Genomic DNA, 20,421 nt, shown 5'->3' on the forward strand with positions numbered 1-20,421 from the left:
ACTAAAACAAACAATGTTATAGTGGTTTTATTTAGTTAAGCCTTCAAAACGAGTCTAACTTTGACAATTTATTCTGGAAGTAAGGAGACAGAAATTGGATATCTCTTTCAAGCTTTGTTAAACAAATATTATATTAAGTATTCACTTTGCTGTTTTCATTATCAAATAACACCATTGTCGGCCCAAAAACTTTGGAAGATTGTTTTTATTTGTTAATTCAGGTTATCGAACACGAAATCATCTACGACTTCAAAGTTATGACTGTCAACAGTGACGTGGAACCAAACCGCGAATGCGACGATTGCTTGTATGATGACAGGAGATATTTCGTGTTGCCTCGTTCACTACCAGACCCATTTGCTTCGCTTCCTTGTCCAGTCTGGAAAAGTAACTGCGCAGATATTGAAGCCAACGGTATCAATATCATCGGTGTACGCCAGCAGCTGTACACTCTTATAAAAGATTGTGCCTTTTCTATTGAGTTCTGCAGCTCGAACTATTTTCTCCAGGAGTAGATTGAAGAAGTCGCACGATAGGAAGTCGCCTTGTCAGAAGACGGAGCTCTTGCTAATGCTCAACGTCAGTTTACACAACCATATTAGTTTTGCGGGGATATCAAATTCAGACATCGCGGCAGTTTCTTTTCGTGCTGTCAAAAGCAGCTTTGAAATTGACGAATCGACGTTTCGATTCTCTTTTGATGGTGAATATCTGGTCAGTTGTTGACTTGCCAGGCATAAAGCTCCACTGATATGGTTCAATCAGTTTGTTCTCGGTCGGCTTTAATCTTTCATACAATACGCTCGATATGCGATATTAAGGAGGCATGGTGAACATTTGGTTAGTTGTTCGTACAATCAGGTTTTTGACCGTGTGCTTTAAGGGGGTATTCTACTCTAGAAATCAAAATTTGGGCAGTTTTGTGAATTTCAAAACAAAAAAAAATATTTTTACTATCCATTTTTTTATGGTGTTTTTATTGATAACTTAAGAATACAAAAAAAAATTTACAAAAAAATATTAAAAATTAATATGATTAGAGGGGGGTAGAGACAGGTGTAAAAAAAATGGCGCATCCTGGTGACATTGATCCTGACTCTCCTGGTGGTCTGAAAAAAATCAAAAGAAATTCTTAATCAGTAAGGGTGCTGTTATAGTCCCTACCTCAGAGAACACGAAAAATTTTTTTTTTTGAAAAAATGGCGACTGCCTGAAAATAAAAATCTTTTATTTACGCTTTTTTTTTTTAAATTCCTGAATTTATTTTTAAATATTAAAAACAAAGGATTAAGAATTATATAAAGATAAAGGAGTATATAAAGAAGGTCCACATAAAATTTCATGTGAATCGGTTGTATAGAACTTGAGATAATGCCGGTACCGAAATCGAAATCGAAATTCGTAGAGTTGCGTTCCCTAAATTCACTCGGAACGAAAATTTTTAAGTTTAGCGGAATTTTTGTACGACAGGTTTGTGCTAACGGAGAAATAAATTTCCATATGTGAGAGTCATGATAGCTGCCAGGAACATTCACATAACGTATTTTCATTTTATTGTCACATATCTGCAAAACATTGATTAAGATGTTTGAAATGCGAATTTGTCACCAAACTTACAATCATGGCATTGATACTAAAGTATCCTTTGCGGTTATAATAGAGAAACTTATCTTTAGTTGGGGCAACGATTTTAATATGTGTCCCGTCTACACATAAAATCGCGCCTGGAAATCCATATTTCTGAAAAAAATCCTTTTTCGCTTCCCTTTTTTCAACATCACTTAAATCGAGGTTTATCCACTGAGGGCACAAATGAGACTGAAGTAATCCCAATACTTCTTTTAAGACGCAACAAAATGTTGACTGAGCCATTGGAATATCGAAGTCTCTACCCACTCCATGCTGATAACCTCCTTCAGCTAAAAACCGTAAAACTGAAGACAAGCGATGAAGTAAAGATGTAGACGACGATCTTGAAGAACTTGCATTCCTCTCTAGAACATCGAGGACATACGTAAAGGCCGCCTTATTTAAGCGATAGTTTTTAATAAACATGTTTTAGAAAAACAATTTTAATAAAATTTAACAATGAATTTTTATGGATTTATGAACTGTACATTGTTTCGTCCACATCGAAAGGGTTACTCCTGTCCCTCAGTGATTTTCGGTGAATTTTTTTATCACGCCGACTTCTCTCACGTTCTTCCTCAAGAAATGAAAACGTTAGCGAATACATATTTTTTGTTCGTAAAATCAATTTGAATATAAACGTTTCCACTTTTATTAATCCTAATTTTTATTTTTTCTTCTACACAGCTGATTTCGAAATGTCAAAATTCAAAATTAAGTCTGGCAACAAAAGTTTCGAATTCACATGAATTCAATGATAGCAAATTGTTCGTATTCGTAGCGGACATTCGTATTCGTAGCTTGTCTACGATGGATTGCGTGATAGGGCTGAATTTTAATTTTTAAAAATCCTTTGGAGGATATGTTCTTAAGGGTCTAAACTTTAAATATATGAAAAAAATCGAATTTTTCAAAGTTCTAGAGTAGAACACTCCCTTAATCGTTCACATAATGCGCTCGATAGAACCTTATACGCGATATTGATGCTCTCGTTCGACCATATTTTACAAAGGAACTGATGCATGCTCTTTATCAGTTCTTCGCCGCTATATTTGAATTGCTGCTGGAAATACAGCGGCTCTACCGCTTTGTTGTTCTTCAGACGGGTAATTGCTGTTCGAACCTCTTCATGGTTGGGCAAAGGAACGGCTGCTCCATCGTCATCGATTGGTAATCGAGTTTGCCATCTCCTAATGTTATGCTTTCTCTGCAATTCAGCTGAGAAACTTCTTGAGAAGTGTTCCCTCCATAATTTTAGTATGCTCTGGGTATCAGTCACTAGATCAACTCTGGAGTTTTTACGCAATCCATAAAAAAGCTATGCTCCGGTCTTGAAACTTTCTGTTAGTCGTCGCATCTTTTCATAGAGTTTCCGAGCATTACCACTATCGGCCAGCTTGTCTAGCTCGCCGCCCAAACCATTTTTGGATGTTTCATCATGAATGCTGCAGCATGATATTGACATCGTGGCGGCGGCATAGAGAAGCCTCTTTGAACACATCTTGGGTCACATCGTCCTTTTCTTCCGTCAGAGCATTGCATATAGGGGCATTTGGCCTCAAAAACCGGACAAAATTATTTAAAGTGATTTTATGAATGAAAATTAATAAAAATACATGATTGTATATAATAATGCAATATATTAAAATAAAACGAGTAAGGAAGGGCTAAATTCGGGTACAACCGAACATTTTATATATTTGAGTAGGGGATTTTAACTATTTTTGCTCATCCCACATACTACTGATATGCCATATACTCAAAAAAATTTACCTTACATACAATCACCAATCCTATGAAGCAAAGTCAAGTGGATGTTCAAAATCCTTGGTAATAGTTATATGGAGGTGGGTCAAGTTTTCGCCAAATTGTATCTATTTTAGATACAATGATATGCTGTTATGAGTAAAAACGCTCTGTAATTTTTATTTAGATAACTCAAATATTACCCGATATATCCAGCATAAAGTCACTTGGAAGTTCGAAAATCTTTTTATTAGGTATATGGGGGCTAAGAGAAGTATTGACTCGATTCAACCCATTTTTCATACAAAGCTACTATTGTCTGTGCGAATTTCAATCCCATATCTCACACATTGAACTTTTTTTTCGGTCAAAAGTCAATTATATGTACCGGGGTCCACACATTCGGTACCTAGGGACTTGGAAAGTTTTGGTTGGATTCGGACAACTTTTGGTCAAAAGATGGCATACTTTAAGGGAATTATTACCGCAAAGTTGTGTTCCGTTATATCAATTACTTCTTTATTTATTTACTGGAAAGTGAAAGAATCAAAATCAAATCAATAATTTTAAGTTATGTTTGTTTAAATGAGTTAAGCATCCCCCCACTTAAACCGGAAAAACTAGCACACACTAATACTTGACGACACCATACTCGCACACAAGACAACTCACCACACTTGTACATCCACCCACTCAGCATAAAGGATGGTCCCCTGAGTAGATTCAACACAATTGGTTCTAAGCAATTCGTTCGATACATACATTTCGACCGTCAACGTTCGCATACACACTCTGCCGCGTCGACACCTCACGACACCTCCAATTAAAAACTCCAACCACGATTCGGGTCCGCTCGATCGCCAGCAGTGACAAATCGTTCCCGGATTTGGAATACCGCCGCCTCGCCCGTCGATATAATATTTAATAATATTGTATAATCAAATCAGCAAATTTAAATTTAAATAAAATTGTTGAAAACCCAAATGTATAAAAAAAACTGATGTTTTTATTTAATTTAATGCAGTGGTGAGTGCTCTCCAATATATCTAATATACATTTTGTTCATGGTCCTTCGAGCCATAACGAAAGGCACCATCGGATTTGTATAGAAAACAGAAAATACTACATTAAAAGACTTAAGATTTAATTATATTAAAACAAATTGTGTGGACAAAAGAAGGTATAGTGCAGTAAAATAATAAGAAAGCAATAAAAGGAGCAGTGCAGTGACACCAAGAACAAAAAAAAACACACATGTTTATATATATTTTTTAATATTAATAAATTAAAATGTACGTGCACTTGTGCTCACATAGTTAAGCAAAGTGCAAAAACGAACAAAAACAAAAAAGAAAACTATAAACCGAATCAAAAGAGTGGGATTATAATCAAAAATACAAACATATTTACCAAAAATAAATGCAACTGTAAGAAAACAAAAACAAAAAACACTGTGCGCGAATTCCTGCTGTAAAACAAATATATAAATATACCAACAAATTAAACTGGCGCGAATTTAAAACAAAATAAAGCAATAATTTCAACAAACAAAAAAATAACGCGGACAGCCGGGCGCGAACAAAACAAAAGAAAAAAAAACAAAATACAAACAACAAACACAACAGGTCCAACCAACTGAGAGAAGCGGAGGAGCAAAATTGGCGGGAGAAACATACATATACTAGAGGGGCACTTTACATACGAAAGGAATACCGAGTGAGCGTATCAAGTCCTTTAATATATAATATACACACATGAATACATAAATCCAAAACCTAATTATTCGATGCCTACTCACCTTCGTGTATTTAAACATACTTCTTAACAAGAAAAAAAAATATTCAAATATTTACTTGCAAGTTTTCCAGCATACCTCTTATGTTTAACAAAAACAATAAGCAAAAAGGAAAAAAAGCATACATACATATGTATATGCAAATTTCTCCTCTATACATAACTTTAATATACATACATACATATATGTTCATATCAACAACATTAACAAAGTAATAAACAACAATAATTTCTTACCAATTGGCAAGCATATATAAGTTAAGAATGCTTGCACAAACTCGCTAACCTGTGAACACTTATATACGTACTTTTTGTTTAAGCTCAACTTCATTACACAACACTCTTTTTGTATTAGTTGAACTAAGTTTGAGTGATTTCGTCATTGGACATGCGTACTAAGCAACTTGCTATCGCGCTTGATTTAAGTCGTGACAACAGCACTTTCAGATTACAGCAAATACATGAGACGAATAACGATTGTTGCATTGTCTAGCGGAAAGCGTTGGTGAAACTTCTTCGACCTTGGTTTGGTTGAGCGAAGAAGTTTTGTAAAGAGGCAGAATAAAGATTAACGTGGACAACGAAAGTTGAGTTTTATTGAATTATTTTAAGTTATACAAAGTGCATACGGGAGCATACCTGCACGTTACCCACCTCGCTTTTGCGCTCTCGTTCTAGTGCGGACTTACATATATGTATATATGTAAGCAATCCTACGGCATAGAATCTGCCTGTAATTTTATACCCTACACTGGGTACCACAGGCTAAATTATTAAAATTATAAGTTCAATAAATTTTTCAAAGAAAAATTTGTCGTAATTTTCCGCTCCGTTTACGGTAAAGTAAAACTCACAAAATACTTTGATCGAATACAAAAACAAAATAAAAATCAATTTCGCAAAATATAAGTAAGTTTAAGAACACTATATATAGTACATAAATATATTATTGGTACATCTACAATTGTACATACATTCCTATACATAACTATATTCATATTTGCCCACATTGGCAAACATCCCACAATACCTCTTGTTCTTTGGCAAACAAAAACAAGCAGGATTGTGGACAAAAAGCTAATTGATCTCTCTAACGAGCTCTCAATTGCTTAAGAACAGAAACATAATTATATATACATAAAAACAAATTGGGCATACTTATGTAAATAACGCATAGATCTCTTCAACGAGCTCTCAATTGCACAAAGCATAAGCAACGTCATACGGACATACATACATACATACAAGTCCAAGTATTAGAGTGTACCTAAATACAAATCATTCGGACTTCAAATAGTTTAAGTAATAAAAAGCGCGGTTTTTAATAGCAATTAACAATTCAAATAAATACAAAGCGTTATTAATAAAAATACGTTTTTTGCTAATATTATCCGAAATAACAAACTCTTATTTACATAAAAGAGTATTTCATTTTCTATACTTTATCGCTTCATATAGTTACTATAAATCAGTTTACTCTGACAAAAATTTCAATACACAATATAATATAAATGGTTAATAACGGAAAAAATCATAGTACACATGCAGCAGCTATACGCTCAAAACAGGCTATTAAATTCATTTCAGAAAGTGACAGTTTAACAAGATACTGCACTAGATTTGCTTCTTCACCGATTCACGAAAACTCGGAATCGTTATTAGAAATATAAAGCCAAAATCTCAAAAATTTTTGGACTCGCCTCCAAGCGGCTCATGACGCCATAGTAGAATCTGACGATTCACACGTACCACAAAATTTGAAACAATCGGCTTACGCAATATATGAAAACTGCTTAGACCAATATGAAGAAACAAAAGCTATGATCTCCGATCAATTAAAGCTCATTAAAGCAATTGCACTTACTCCCCACAGTAGAGTAGAGCTGCCACAAGAAGACAATCAAGAGGCAAGTTCAGGCATCCAACTCGAGGTGCCTGCATGTGATACAGAAACCTTTTACGGAGGTTATGAAGAATGGCCGTCCTTCCGGGACATGTTCACAGACGTTTACATCAACCATCCACAACTATCAAATGTACAAAAACTGTATCACCTCCGATACTAAACAGAAGGTCAAGCAGGCGAAATAGTTAAACAGTTCGCATTAAATGACGACAATTTCAATTTGGCTTGGGAAGCTCTAAAAGCTATATACGAAAATGACAGAATACTGATCGATAAGCAAGTAACGACACTGTTAAACTTTCCTAAAATCAAGAAAGAAACAAGTGAAGTATTTGTAAGACTACAATCCACTGTTTCAAATTGTTTGTCGGTTCTATCGACACTAAATATTCCCACAGACAGCTGGGACCCAATTCTGGTAAACATTTGCACCGCCGCATTACCAGAAAAGTCGTTACTTCTATGGGAGAAATCGCTCTCATCACGAAAAAAGTGCCCAACGTGGCAACAAATGAAAGATTTTCTCACCACCCAATATGAAATTGCGGAAAGGTTAGAAGAAAAAATAAATAAAACTAAGAACAAACACGACCAAAATGGAACCTTAAATAGACCCCAAGTTAGTAACAAAATCAATTCAAACAAAAACTTTTACAAAACGCAATCGTTCACATCCGAACAGAGAAAACATACGTCATGCGAACTATGTAAAAGAGGGCATAAACTTATGTCTTGCGAGAAGTTCAAAAAATTAAACATTAACGAAAGGAACAACTTTGTCAAAAAGACTCTGTACAAACTACTTGTCCCATACACACAATCTTAAAAATTGCAAAAGCAAATTTAACTGCTTATATTGTCATAAAATACACAATTCAATGCTTCATTACAGCATCATCCCATCTCACCCCAAAGAAGCGCATTTATAAAACAAACCAAGGGTTTAATTGCAAAAGCAAATCCGAAAACTGAAAATACTAAAAATTGCCTACAGACATCATGCTGCTCAAAGGCACAAAAATCTCAAACGCTGCACAGTGAAACACAAAGTGGACTAGTTGCAGAACCAGTTTCCACCATACCAACTCAAGTTGGGGACAAATACCTTAATTCACAATTAAGGAAATAGCAAAAGTTAAGGAGACTTCCATTAACAAACAAAACTATACAAGATCAGTATTGTGAGCACTTCTCTAAAGCCTCAAATACTCGATCAAATAATGGCCGGTACGTCGTACGACTACCACAAGAGCCACAATTATCCAATACTCCTCAAATTGGTTTAAAAACAAAGTCAGGGTTACCTCTGACAGTCTAAATTATTAAAAGCACATACAACTTTTCCGCCCCGCAGGATGGCTTTCGCCAATAATGGAAAAAAAACACAATTGTGAACAAATCCTAGAGCGGTGGCGGGCTACTAAATGCCAAATTAGTGCGTACTAAAAATAAAATATACACAATAGTATCAAAAAGTTGAAAAATCGACATTTTCATACATTTTCAAAATACATACAACACCAAAAGGAAGTCAAGGGATCACCATACTACCAATGCGATACAGTGACGCACCTAGGCTTAACAAAAGCAAAGGTAGCTCTTATCGCACCTACATTAGCGCTTCTTATAAGGGTAGTTGGTGAGAATCTGTTGTACAACTTGAACATACCACTTAAAAAATTATTATTCTAATGAAGCCGTTCGCAATAGCCGGACACTCTCTCGCAAGAACCCTCTAATTCCACATCTCAAAACTCAAGGCTAAAGAGCACGCACTGTGGCCATATCTGAGTCAGACGTGGCGTTGCTATATTTCATAAAAATAAAAATAAATGGAAACCATTTCAAAAAAAACAGCAAAGAATATATGACCGATATACCAAATCAATAAAATGAGAAATTGTAAATAACCGCTAGTAAAATAAATAAAAGTAAACAATTTTTTTACTATAATAATAAGTCGTCAAAACACGCAAAAGGAAATTACTACCTCAAGCACCACTACTTACATAAAATCCAAATTTATATTAAAACCAAAATAGCTTTTTACAGCTAATATTCTGCAACCTCGGCTACTTCGCCAACAGTAAGCCGAATTACATGTATATAAATACTAGGCAAAATATTCGCCTAGGGGGCTCAGGATGTTTAAATGAGTTAAGCATCCCCCCACTTAAACCGGAAAAACTAGCACACACTAATACTTGACGACACCACACTCGCACACAAGACAACTCACCACACTTGTACATCCACCCACTCAGCATAAAGGATGGTCCCCTGAGTAGATTCAACACAATTGGTTCTAAGCAATTCGTTCGATACATACATTTCGACCGTCAACGTTCGCATACACACTCTGCCGCGTCGACACCTCACGACACCTCCAATTAAAAAATCCAACCACGATTCGGGTCCACTCGATCGCCAGCAGTGACAAATCGTTCCCGGATTTGGAATACCGCCGCCTCGCCCGTCGATCTAATATTTAATAATATTGTATAATCAAATCAGCAAATTTAAATTTAAATAAAATTGTTGAAAACCCAAATGTATAAAAAAACCGGATGTTTTTATTTAATTTAATGCAGTGGTGAGTGCTCTCCAATATATCTAATATACATTTTGTTCAATGTTATATGGGAAGTAGTCGTGATTGTACTCCGCTCACTTTCACACTGTGTCATAGAATTATTAAAATAATATCACATACCAAATTTAGTCGAAATCGGCACAACAAACAATTCTAAACAACCTTGAGTTGGAACAATACAACAACCTAATCTTAGAACAAATGAAATGTATCTAAGCAAACAATATATATGTAAACAAACCTAAACAAATAATATAATATACATATATATACAAATACACTAGTAAACATACTAGTTAGTATAAATAGAAGTAAAAGTCATGTAATAAGTTAGTCTAAGGAGTATTATTAAAGAGTACACTTAGGTGCAGCTCAAAAAAGTACTAGGTGGCGCCATCTATATGTCGACTGGTGCGTTAGAATCTGCTATCATTATCGATTGTCCAATGAGAATTTTATGACATTTCATATATTTGGAAGTGAAGTTAAGTATGTTTGTGTTATCGAACAAAGAGCCAACATTGAATTTTGTTTTAAATTTGGTAAAACTTTTACCGAAACGTATCAATTGATGAAACAAGTTTATGGCGATGATTGCCCATCCCGTAGCAGAGTGCACGAGCGATTTCAACGTTTTCAAAGTGGTCGTGAGGACATAAATGACGATCAACATGTGGTCCAATCAAAATCCGTGATCACCGGAAATTCCATCGAAAATGTGCGTGAATTCATCAAAAATCAGACGAAATCATCATTGACATTCATGGAATGAAATGAACATCTCCAAAACATCGATTTATCGCATTTTGAGCGATCATTTGGGCTTACGAAAGGTGTGTGCACGGCTCGTTCCGCACAAATTGACTGACTACCAAAAATTGCTCATAATCCGTCGATCGACGCTTGCGACGGATTATTTGACCAAAAATCACATTTTATCCATTAACCGTATTTACCTGATGTGGCACCGTGCGACTTCTTCTTTTTCCGAAAAATGCATTTGCCTATGAAAGGAAAGCGTTATGTAGACGTAGAGGCCAGTTAAAAGGCTTACACCGGCATACTGGTGACCAACGAGCTTTTGTACCCTGCAAAAAGCTGTATTGAAGCAGAAGGAATAAAATTAATTGATTTAGCCGGAAAACCATTTGTTCTGTTTGTTTTTTTTTTTTTTAAGTCCTGTTTACTTTGGAAAACAACTTGTATAATATTTTGACTAATTTTTATTTCATGTAAAAATTAACTCGCTCATAAAAGACTTCTATGGGCGCAAATCAGCGATGTGTTGAAGAACTTCGCTTTGTAGCGGATTGTGGCTAGACGTTCATCCATCGGGGTAAATACCAGGACTTGGCGACGGAGTGTGTCTCCCACCACGAATCCCGCACCTGCTCGCCTCAGTCCTTGTCCCGTCCATTGCAATTCTTGGACGGCGGTGATGTCAGCCTTTATTCTAACGAGGACATCAGTCAGCTGGGCAGCGGCACCTTCTGAAGTAAGGGACCGAACATTCCAGGTGCATGCCCTTAAATCGTAATCCTTAACACGTTTGTAGTAGTCGTCATCTCATAAGACATAAATCTGTATTAGACGTAAAAGATTGATTAAATTAATTAAATAACGAAAGTCAAACGTAACAATTTTTAAATGTACACACTAATATTACACATAAAAACAAATGCTAAAATAGTAGCTTCTGATGTGATGTGAAATTTGGTCTTGGCTAAAAAATGTGTAATATCTTAAAAGAATCATATCGAACGGTATAACGAATGCTTATTCTCTATTAAGAAAGTAAAATTAAAAAAATATATATAATTATATCATGAATTAAATTCATTTCTGTGGGATGGCATTTCAAACGCCTTACGTACAGCTGCAACCGAAACCATTGGTTTTCGGAAAGTGCAAAAGAACAGCTGGTACGACGAGGAGTACCGTGTCGCAGCGGAGAGAAAACAGGCTGCCTACCTCGCAACGTTACGATCGACCACAACGCGTGCGGGATGGGATAGATACCGAGAGTTGGAAAGGGAAGCGAGACGCATTTGCAGACAGGAAAAGAAAGAGCGAAATGCGTGAGTACGAAGAGATCGATAAGCTGGGCGACAGGGGTAATGCTCGAAAATTCTACTCAAAAATGTGGCGGCTTACAGAAGGTTTCAAGACCGGAGCATACTCTTGTAGAACCCCCCAAGGTGATTTTGTCACCGATGCCCAGAGCATACTCGTACTTAAATTATGGAGGGAACACTTCTCCAGCCTGCTGAATGGCAGTGAACACACAACGCCAGGAGAAGACGAACTCGATTCCCCAATCGATGACAATGGAGCAGACGTTCCATTGCCTGACCAAGAAGAAGTTCGAATAGCAATTACCCGCCTGAAGAACAGCATAGCGGCGGGGGCGGATGGATTGCCAGCCGAGCTATTCAGACACGGCGGCGAAGAACTGATAAGGAGCATGCATCAGCTTCTTTGTAAAATATGGTCGGACGAAAGCATGCCCAACGATTGGAATCTAAGTGTGCTCTGCCCAATTCATAAAAAAGGAGACCCCACAATCTGCGCCAACTACCGTAGGATAAGCCTCCTCAACATCGCATATAAGGTTCTATCGAGCGTATTGTGTGAAAGATTAAAGCTCACCGTCAACAAACTGATTGGACCTTCCTTATCAGTGTGAGTGTAGACCTGGCAAATCAACAACCGACCAGATATTCACCATGCGCCATATTTTGGAAAAGACCCGTGAAAGGAGAATCGACACACACCACCTCTTCGTCGATTTCAAAACTGCTTTCGACAGCACGAAAAGGAGCTGCCTTTATGCCGCGATGTCTGAATTTGGTATCCCCTCAAAACTAATACGGCTGTGTAAACTGACGTTGAGCAGCACCAAAAGCTCCGTCAGGATCGGGAAGGACCTCTCCGAGCTGTTCGATACCAAACGTGGTTTCAGACAAGGCGACTCCCTATCGTGCGACTTCTTCAATCTGGTGCTGGAGAAAAAAGTTCGAGCTACAGAACTTAATGTAGCAAGCACAATCTTTTATAAGAGTGTACAGCTGCTGGAGTATGCCGATGTTATTGATATCATCGGTCTCAACACCCGCGCCGTTAGTTCTGCTTTCTCCAGACTGGACAAGGAAGCAAAACAAATGGGTCTGGCAGTGGACGAGGGCAAGACGAAATATCTCCTGTCATCAAACAAACAGTCGTTGCACTCGCGACTTGGCTCTCATGTCACTGTTGACAGTCATAACTTTGAAGTTGTAGATAATTTCGTGTATTTAGGAACCAGTATTAACACCACCAACAATGTCAGCCTGGAAATCCAACGCAGGATAACTCTTGCCAACAGGTGCTACTTCGGACTGAGTAGGCAATTGAGAAGCAAAGTCCTCTCTTGACGAACGAAAACCAAACTCTATAAGTCACCTGTCCTGCTATATGGTGCAAAGGCTTGGGCGATGACAACATCTTATGAGTCGACGTTGCGAGTTTTCGAGAGAAAAGTTCTGCGAAAGATTTATGGTCCTTTGCGCGTTGGCCACGGCGAATATCGCATTCGATGGAACGATGAGCAGTACGAGATATACGACGACATTGACATAGTTCAGCGAATTAAAAGACAGCGGCTACGCTGGCTAGGTCATGTTGTCCGAATGGACGAAAACACTCCAGCTCTGAAAGTATTCGACGCTGTACCCGCCGGAGGAAGCAGAGGAAGTAGAAGACCTCCACTCCGATGGAAGGACCAGGTGGAGAAAGACCTGGCTACGCTTGGAATAAGAAACGACTGGCGCGCTGTTATTGACTCGGCTATAATCGCGTAAGCGGTGTCTACGCTAATTATTTTTCATTATTTTTAGTTTCTAATTCCACAACCTTTTAAAATAAATACGAAAGGGCATTTCTTAACTACATAATAGCTTCCTTAAGAATAGAAGTTTGAAAGAAATTAATAACAAATTCAGATATTTTGCAATATTGCTTTATTAAAATTCCTACTTGAAGTTATTAAAAAGTATTTTTCGCTGTTTAAATATATTATATCGTTAGCTAAAATGAAAACGGCCCTATCTAACATTTTCATTACTTTACAGGAGAAACAAAAAACTGTATAAAACTATATATATTAATGTGTTTAGAGCAATTTTTTTCAATGTAACTTGTAAAACAACTACAAATTTAAATTTGAAAGAAAATAATGTTTTTTTTAATATTTTAGAAGTTATGTTACTTACGTCCTTTTGACGCCTGATTTTCTGAAACAAAAAGCCCTAACTACAATTCAATTTTTTTAGTTATTTGTCAGTAACCTGTCAATACATTTTCAATGAAGTAATAAATCGCTGTAATAACAATAGGTAGATGCTAATAATTATATTTAAAACAAAATAAAGAAAAATTTATTTAAGCATGGTTGCCAAATTTTTTTGAATGCATTATATATTAAATTAATTAGTATATGAAAATAAAATTAATTCAAGAAGATTAAATAAATATGTAGTACAGTTCAGAGGTAACGGTAAATTATACTTTATTAGCTTTTGTGTTAACAACTCTCGTATAATAATTAATTTTCATAGGGTATATTGTCATAAAAATAATGACAGTCTGCTGGTAGTACTTTTTTCAGCTCCTGCAGATGCTGCCATTTCTTATTAGAAATTGCTAGTCTGCTCAGGTGCAATTGGGAAGGTTCGACAACTGTGAATTGTTTTGAAGTTCTTTGAGGTGGCTGGGTATAATCGTCATTTATATCAGTTTTAAAATAAATAATTCCAGTCTGCTCGTATGACAATGCACGTACCTTATTGACAGTAGGGTCTCCTGTTTTTCTTCCTAAAAATTTAATAAGCAATCAAGTTTTGGAAAATTTCTTAGAAATTAAAAGTGTGCCTTACCTGGTCTAATAGATGAATACCTCATTGGAACAGACTCGTAATCGAGGAAATATTTGTAGTTTAAGTGGTGAACTTGTAGAGGCATAGGATTTTTCCGGGCTGCTCTTATTGATTCTACTAGTTGAAATGGCAAATGTATTTGTTTATTTTTGATTCGTCTCTCAATAAGAGAATGAGTGGAATCGCATTCCATTTGCGTGTGACCTACTACTAAGTATTTGTGTTCTATGGTAATGTCTTTTTCCACACATAAAGAGAGCAACGCATTAGAAAGGACAACATTTCTGTTTTGGTAAGAACAACCATCAGAGTAGATAACTATGTGGTGAATATGAGGATGTTTCAAAAGTTGGGTTTTTAAATGTTTTAAAACAATTGTTGTAAACGTTGCTGAGACAAGAGTTCCTTCGGTTTCATCCCAAACGTAATTATCAGACTCGCGACTTATAACATTGTATATAGTGAAGTTGTGAACTTGAAGTTTCATTTTATAATAAGAGGAGCTGGCGTTGGACTGTGGTAAAAGTTTAACTGCCTCCATATCTATGCAAAATAGTAGAAATGCACCTAATTTGGCATTTGCGATATCATTTTGCTTCTCATTTCGCATCCTTTCAATTTCATTTCGGTGAATGTCAAATATATCCTGTGACAAGTTGTTTGATTTAAAACTGGTCATTTCGTGGTTTAAATAACGAGTAATTGCTTGATTTAAAAACATTCATAAAAATTGGAAATGATACTCGAGCAATATCATTGTTTTTATGTTCTTCGCATGATTAAGAATAAAGTTCATAAATCTGTCTGTATGTTTTGAAATCTGCTTCAAAATATATTTTTGTTGTATATTTGCGACGATAGTGCGACTCCAACTTTGGTAAATCTTCTAACCAGTTTTGTACGTAGCTACATCTTTTCTTATAGTGTAATCTTTCTTTATTTTGATCAGAATTTTGCGTTTTTAGACTCTTTTGGGTGCAATGTAAGCCACTGGATTGGGTCCAACAACGTACCATTTTTTCTGATAAGCCCAAAGTTGATAGAAACATTTGCCGACAAACTTGCATTCGATTTGTATTGCGCTTTAGAAAATAATATTTAGTGTTGGAGCGTTTGGAATTTTCAACAGTTACACGTTGTGTTTTGGAACATTCAATGAGGTTTGTTACATATAATTTTTTTTCATCCCACGACATTATCCAGAACGAGTCAAAAATTTCTTTACGAGTATCTTCGGTAAAATGGGAGCAAAATCGAATGGAACTTTTCTCACAGAACTTCGACTTACACGCATCTTTCATTTCTCTGGGCTTTCTATAGTTCATATTTCCTTTAGATAAACCTTGATATTTCTGTCCTGCCATACGTTTTTGCTGGTTATTAACTCTCACATTTTTTGTAGTATTATTCGCATTTCTGGTTGCACCACTTGCTAAATTACGGGACATCTCTGATGTAGCTGATGTAGCGCATGCTTTGAGCTTTTGAAAAATGTATTTTATCATTTGCGAAATGCCGTCGGAAATAAAACTTTCGTCGGTATATATACGTAAATGAGAGGTAGGTAGCTTAAATCTTTTATGTGACGAAAGGTGTGTGCACGGCTCGTTCCGCACAAATTGACTGACTACCAAAAATTGCTCATAATCCGTCGATCGACGCTTGCGACGGATTATTTGACCAAAAATCACATTTTATCCATTAACCGTATTTACCTGATGTGGCACCGTGCGACTTCTTCTTTTTCCGAAAAATGCATTTGCCTATGAAAGGAAAGCGTTATGTAGACGTAGAGGCCAGTTAAAAGGCTTACACCGGCATACTGGTGACCAACGAGCTTTTGTACCCTGCAAAAAGCTGTATTGAAGCAGAAGGAATAAAATTAATTGATTTAGCCGGAAAACCATTTGTTCTGTTTGTTTTTTTTTTTTTTAAGTCCTGTTTACTTTGGAAAACAACTTGTATAATATTTTGACTAATTTTTATTTCATGTAAAAATTAACTCGCTCATAAAAGACTTCTATGGGCGCAAATCAGCGATGTGTTGAAGAACTTCGCTTTGTAGCGGATTGTGGCTAGACGTTCATCCATCGGGGTAAATACCAGGACTTGGCGACGGAGTGTGTCTCCCACCACGAATCCCGCACCTGCTCGCCTCAGTCCTTGTCCCGTCCATTGCAATTCTTGGACGGCGGTGATGTCAGCCTTTATTCTAACGAGGACATCAGTCAGCTGGGCAGCGGCACCTTCTGAAGTAAGGGACCGAACATTCCAGGTGCATGCCCTTAAATCGTAATCCTTAACACGTTTGTAGTAGTCGTCATCTCATAAGACATAAATCTGTATTAGACGTAAAAGATTGATTAAATTAATTAAATAACGAAAGTCAAACGTAACAATTTTTAAATGTACACACTAATATTACACATAAAAACAAATGCTAAAATAGTAGCTTCTGATGTGATGTGAAATTTGGTCTTGGCTAAAAAATGTGTAATATCTTAAAAGAATCATATCGAACGGTATAACGAATGCTTATTCTCTATTAAGAAAGTAAAATTAAAAAAATATATATAATTATATCATGAATTAAATTCATTTCTGTGGGATGGCATTTCAAACGCCTTACGTACAGCTGCAACCGAAACCATTGGTTTTCGGAAAGTGCAAAAGAACAGCTGGTACGACGAGGAGTACCGTGTCGCAGCGGAGAGAAAACAGGCTGCCTACCTCGCAACGTTACGATCGACCACAACGCGTGCGGGATGGGATAGATACCGAGAGTTGGAAAGGGAAGCGAGACGCATTTGCAGACAGGAAAAGAAAGAGCGAAATGCGTGAGTACGAAGAGATCGATAAGCTGGGCGACAGGGGTAATGCTCGAAAATTCTACTCAAAAATGTGGCGGCTTACAGAAGGTTTCAAGACCGGAGCATACTCTTGTAGAACCCCCCAAGGTGATTTTGTCACCGATGCCCAGAGCATACTCGTACTTAAATTATGGAGGGAACACTTCTCCAGCCTGCTGAATGGCAGTGAACACACAACGCCAGGAGAAGACGAACTCGATTCCCCAATCGATGACAATGGAGCAGACGTTCCATTGCCTGACCAAGAAGAAGTTCGAATAGCAATTACCCGCCTGAAGAACAGCATAGCGGCGGGGGCGGATGGATTGCCAGCCGAGCTATTCAGACACGGCGGCGAAGAACTGATAAGGAGCATGCATCAGCTTCTTTGTAAAATATGGTCGGACGAAAGCATGCCCAACGATTGGAATCTAAGTGTGCTCTGCCCAATTCATAAAAAAGGAGACCCCACAATCTGCGCCAACTACCGTAGGATAAGCCTCCTCAACATCGCATATAAGGTTCTATCGAGCGTATTGTGTGAAAGATTAAAGCTCACCGTCAACAAACTGATTGGACCTTCCTTATCAGTGTGAGTGTAGACCTGGCAAATCAACAACCGACCAGATATTCACCATGCGCCATATTTTGGAAAAGACCCGTGAAAGGAGAATCGACACACACCACCTCTTCGTCGATTTCAAAACTGCTTTCGACAGCACGAAAAGGAGCTGCCTTTATGCCGCGATGTCTGAATTTGGTATCCCCTCAAAACTAATACGGCTGTGTAAACTGACGTTGAGCAGCACCAAAAGCTCCGTCAGGATCGGGAAGGACCTCTCCGAGCTGTTCGATACCAAACGTGGTTTCAGACAAGGCGACTCCCTATCGTGCGACTTCTTCAATCTGGTGCTGGAGAAAAAAGTTCGAGCTACAGAACTTAATGTAGCAAGCACAATCTTTTATAAGAGTGTACAGCTGCTGGAGTATGCCGATGTTATTGATATCATCGGCCTCAACACCCGCGCCGTTAGTTCTGCTTTCTCCAGACTGGACAAGGAAGTAAACATTGAGCGAGGGCAAGACGAAATATCTCCTATCATCAAACAAACAGCCGACGCACTCGCGACTTGGCTGTCATGTCACTGTTGACAGTCATAGATTTGAAGCTGCAGATAATTTCGTCTATTTAGAAACCAGTGTGAACACTGCCGACAATGTCAGCCTGGAAATCAAACGCAGGATAACTCATGCCAACAGGTGCTACTTCGGACTGAGTAGGCAATTGAGAAGCAAAGTCCTCTCTTGACGAACGAAAACCAAACTCTATAAGTCACCTGTCCTGCTATATGGTGCAAAGGCTTGGGCGATGACAACATCTTATGAGTCGACGTTGCGAGTTTTCGAGAGAAAAGTTCTGCGAAAGATTTATGGTCCTTTGCGCGTTGGCCACGGCGAATATCGCATTCGATGGAACGATGAGCAGTACGAGATATACGACGACATTGACATAGTTCAGCGAATTAAAAGACAGCGGCTACGCTGGCTAGGTCATGTTGTCCGAATGGACGAAAACACTCCAGCTCTGAAAGTATTCGACGCTGTACCCGCCGGAGGAAGCAGAGGAAGTAGAAGACCTCCACTCCGATGGAAGGACCAGGTGGAGAAAGACCTGGCTACGCTTGGAATAAGAAACGACTGGCGCGCTGTTATTGACTCGGCTATAATCGCGTAAGCGGTGTCTACGCTAATTATTTTTCATTATTTTTAGTTTCTAATTCCACAACCTTTTAAAATAAATACGAAAGGGCATTTCTTAACTACATAATAGCTTCCTTAAGAATAGAAGTTTGAAAGAAATTAATAACAAATTCAGATATTTTGCAATATTGCTTTATTAAAATTCCTACTTGAAGTTAGTAAAAAGGAGTTTTCGCAGTGTACATATATTATATCGTTAGCTAAAATGCAAACGGCCCTATCTAACATTTTCATTACTTTACAGGAGAAACAAAAAACTGTATAAAACTATATATATTAATGTGTTTAGAGCAATTTTTTTCAATGTAACTTGTAAAACAACTACAAATTTAAATTTGAAAGAAAATAATGTTTTTTTTAATATTTTAGAAGTTATGTTACTTACGTCCTTTTGACGCCTGATTTTCTGAAACAAAAAGCCCTAACTACAATTCAATTTTTTTAGTTATTTGTCAGTAACCTGTCAATACATTTTCAATGAAGTAATAAATCGCTGTAATAACAATAGGTAGATGCTAATAATTATATTTAAAACAAAATAAAGAAAAATTTATTTAAGCATGGTTGCCAAATTTTTTTGAATGCATTATATATTAAATTAATTAGTATATGAAAATAAAATTAATTCAAGAAGATTAAATAAATATGTAGTACAGTTCAGAGGTAACGGTAAATTATACTTTATTAGCTTTTGTGTTAACAACTCTCGTATAATAATTAATTTTCATAGGGTATATTGTCATAAAAATAATGACAGTCTGCTGGTAGTACTTTTTTCAGCTCCTGCAGATGCTGCCATTTCTTATTAGAAATTGCTAGTCTGCTCAGGTGCAATTGGGAAGGTTCGACAACTGTGAATTGTTTTGAAGTTCTTTGAGGTGGCTGGGTATAATCGTCATTTATATCAGTTTTAAAATAAATAATTCCAGTCTGCTCGTATGACAATGCACGTACCTTATTGACAGTAGGGTCTCCTGTTTTTCTTCCTAAAAATTTAATAAGCAATCAAGTTTTGGAAAATTTCTTAGAAATTAAAAGTGTGCCTTACCTGGTCTAATAGATGAATACCTCATTGGAACAGACTCGTAATCGAGGAAATATTTGTAGTTTAAGTGGTGAACTTGTAGAGGCATAGGATTTTTCCGGGCTGCTCTTATTGATTCTACTAGTTGAAATGGCAAATGTATTTGTTTATTTTTGATTCGTCTCTCAATAAGAGAATGAGTGGAA

The 20,421-nt window shown here is 37.1% G+C and overlaps 1 protein-coding gene and 1 long non-coding RNA gene across 9 annotated transcripts in view; both read left to right on the top strand.

Annotated features, from left to right (window-relative positions):
* Positions 1-10,842, top strand: LOC125775720 (uncharacterized). The gene is made up of 2 exons (XR_007421327.1): positions 1-1,823; positions 1,869-10,842. It is a non-coding gene; the product is annotated as an uncharacterized LOC125775720 (long non-coding RNA).
* The window catches only part of Irs1 (insulin receptor substrate 1), a 276,196-nt gene that overhangs the window by 223,613 nt on the left and 32,162 nt on the right, over positions 1-20,421 (top strand).

Source organism: Bactrocera dorsalis, chromosome 1, assembly GCF_023373825.1.
Source record: "Bactrocera dorsalis isolate Fly_Bdor chromosome 1, ASM2337382v1, whole genome shotgun sequence".
Classification (NCBI taxonomy): Eukaryota; Metazoa; Arthropoda; class Insecta; order Diptera; family Tephritidae; genus Bactrocera; species Bactrocera dorsalis.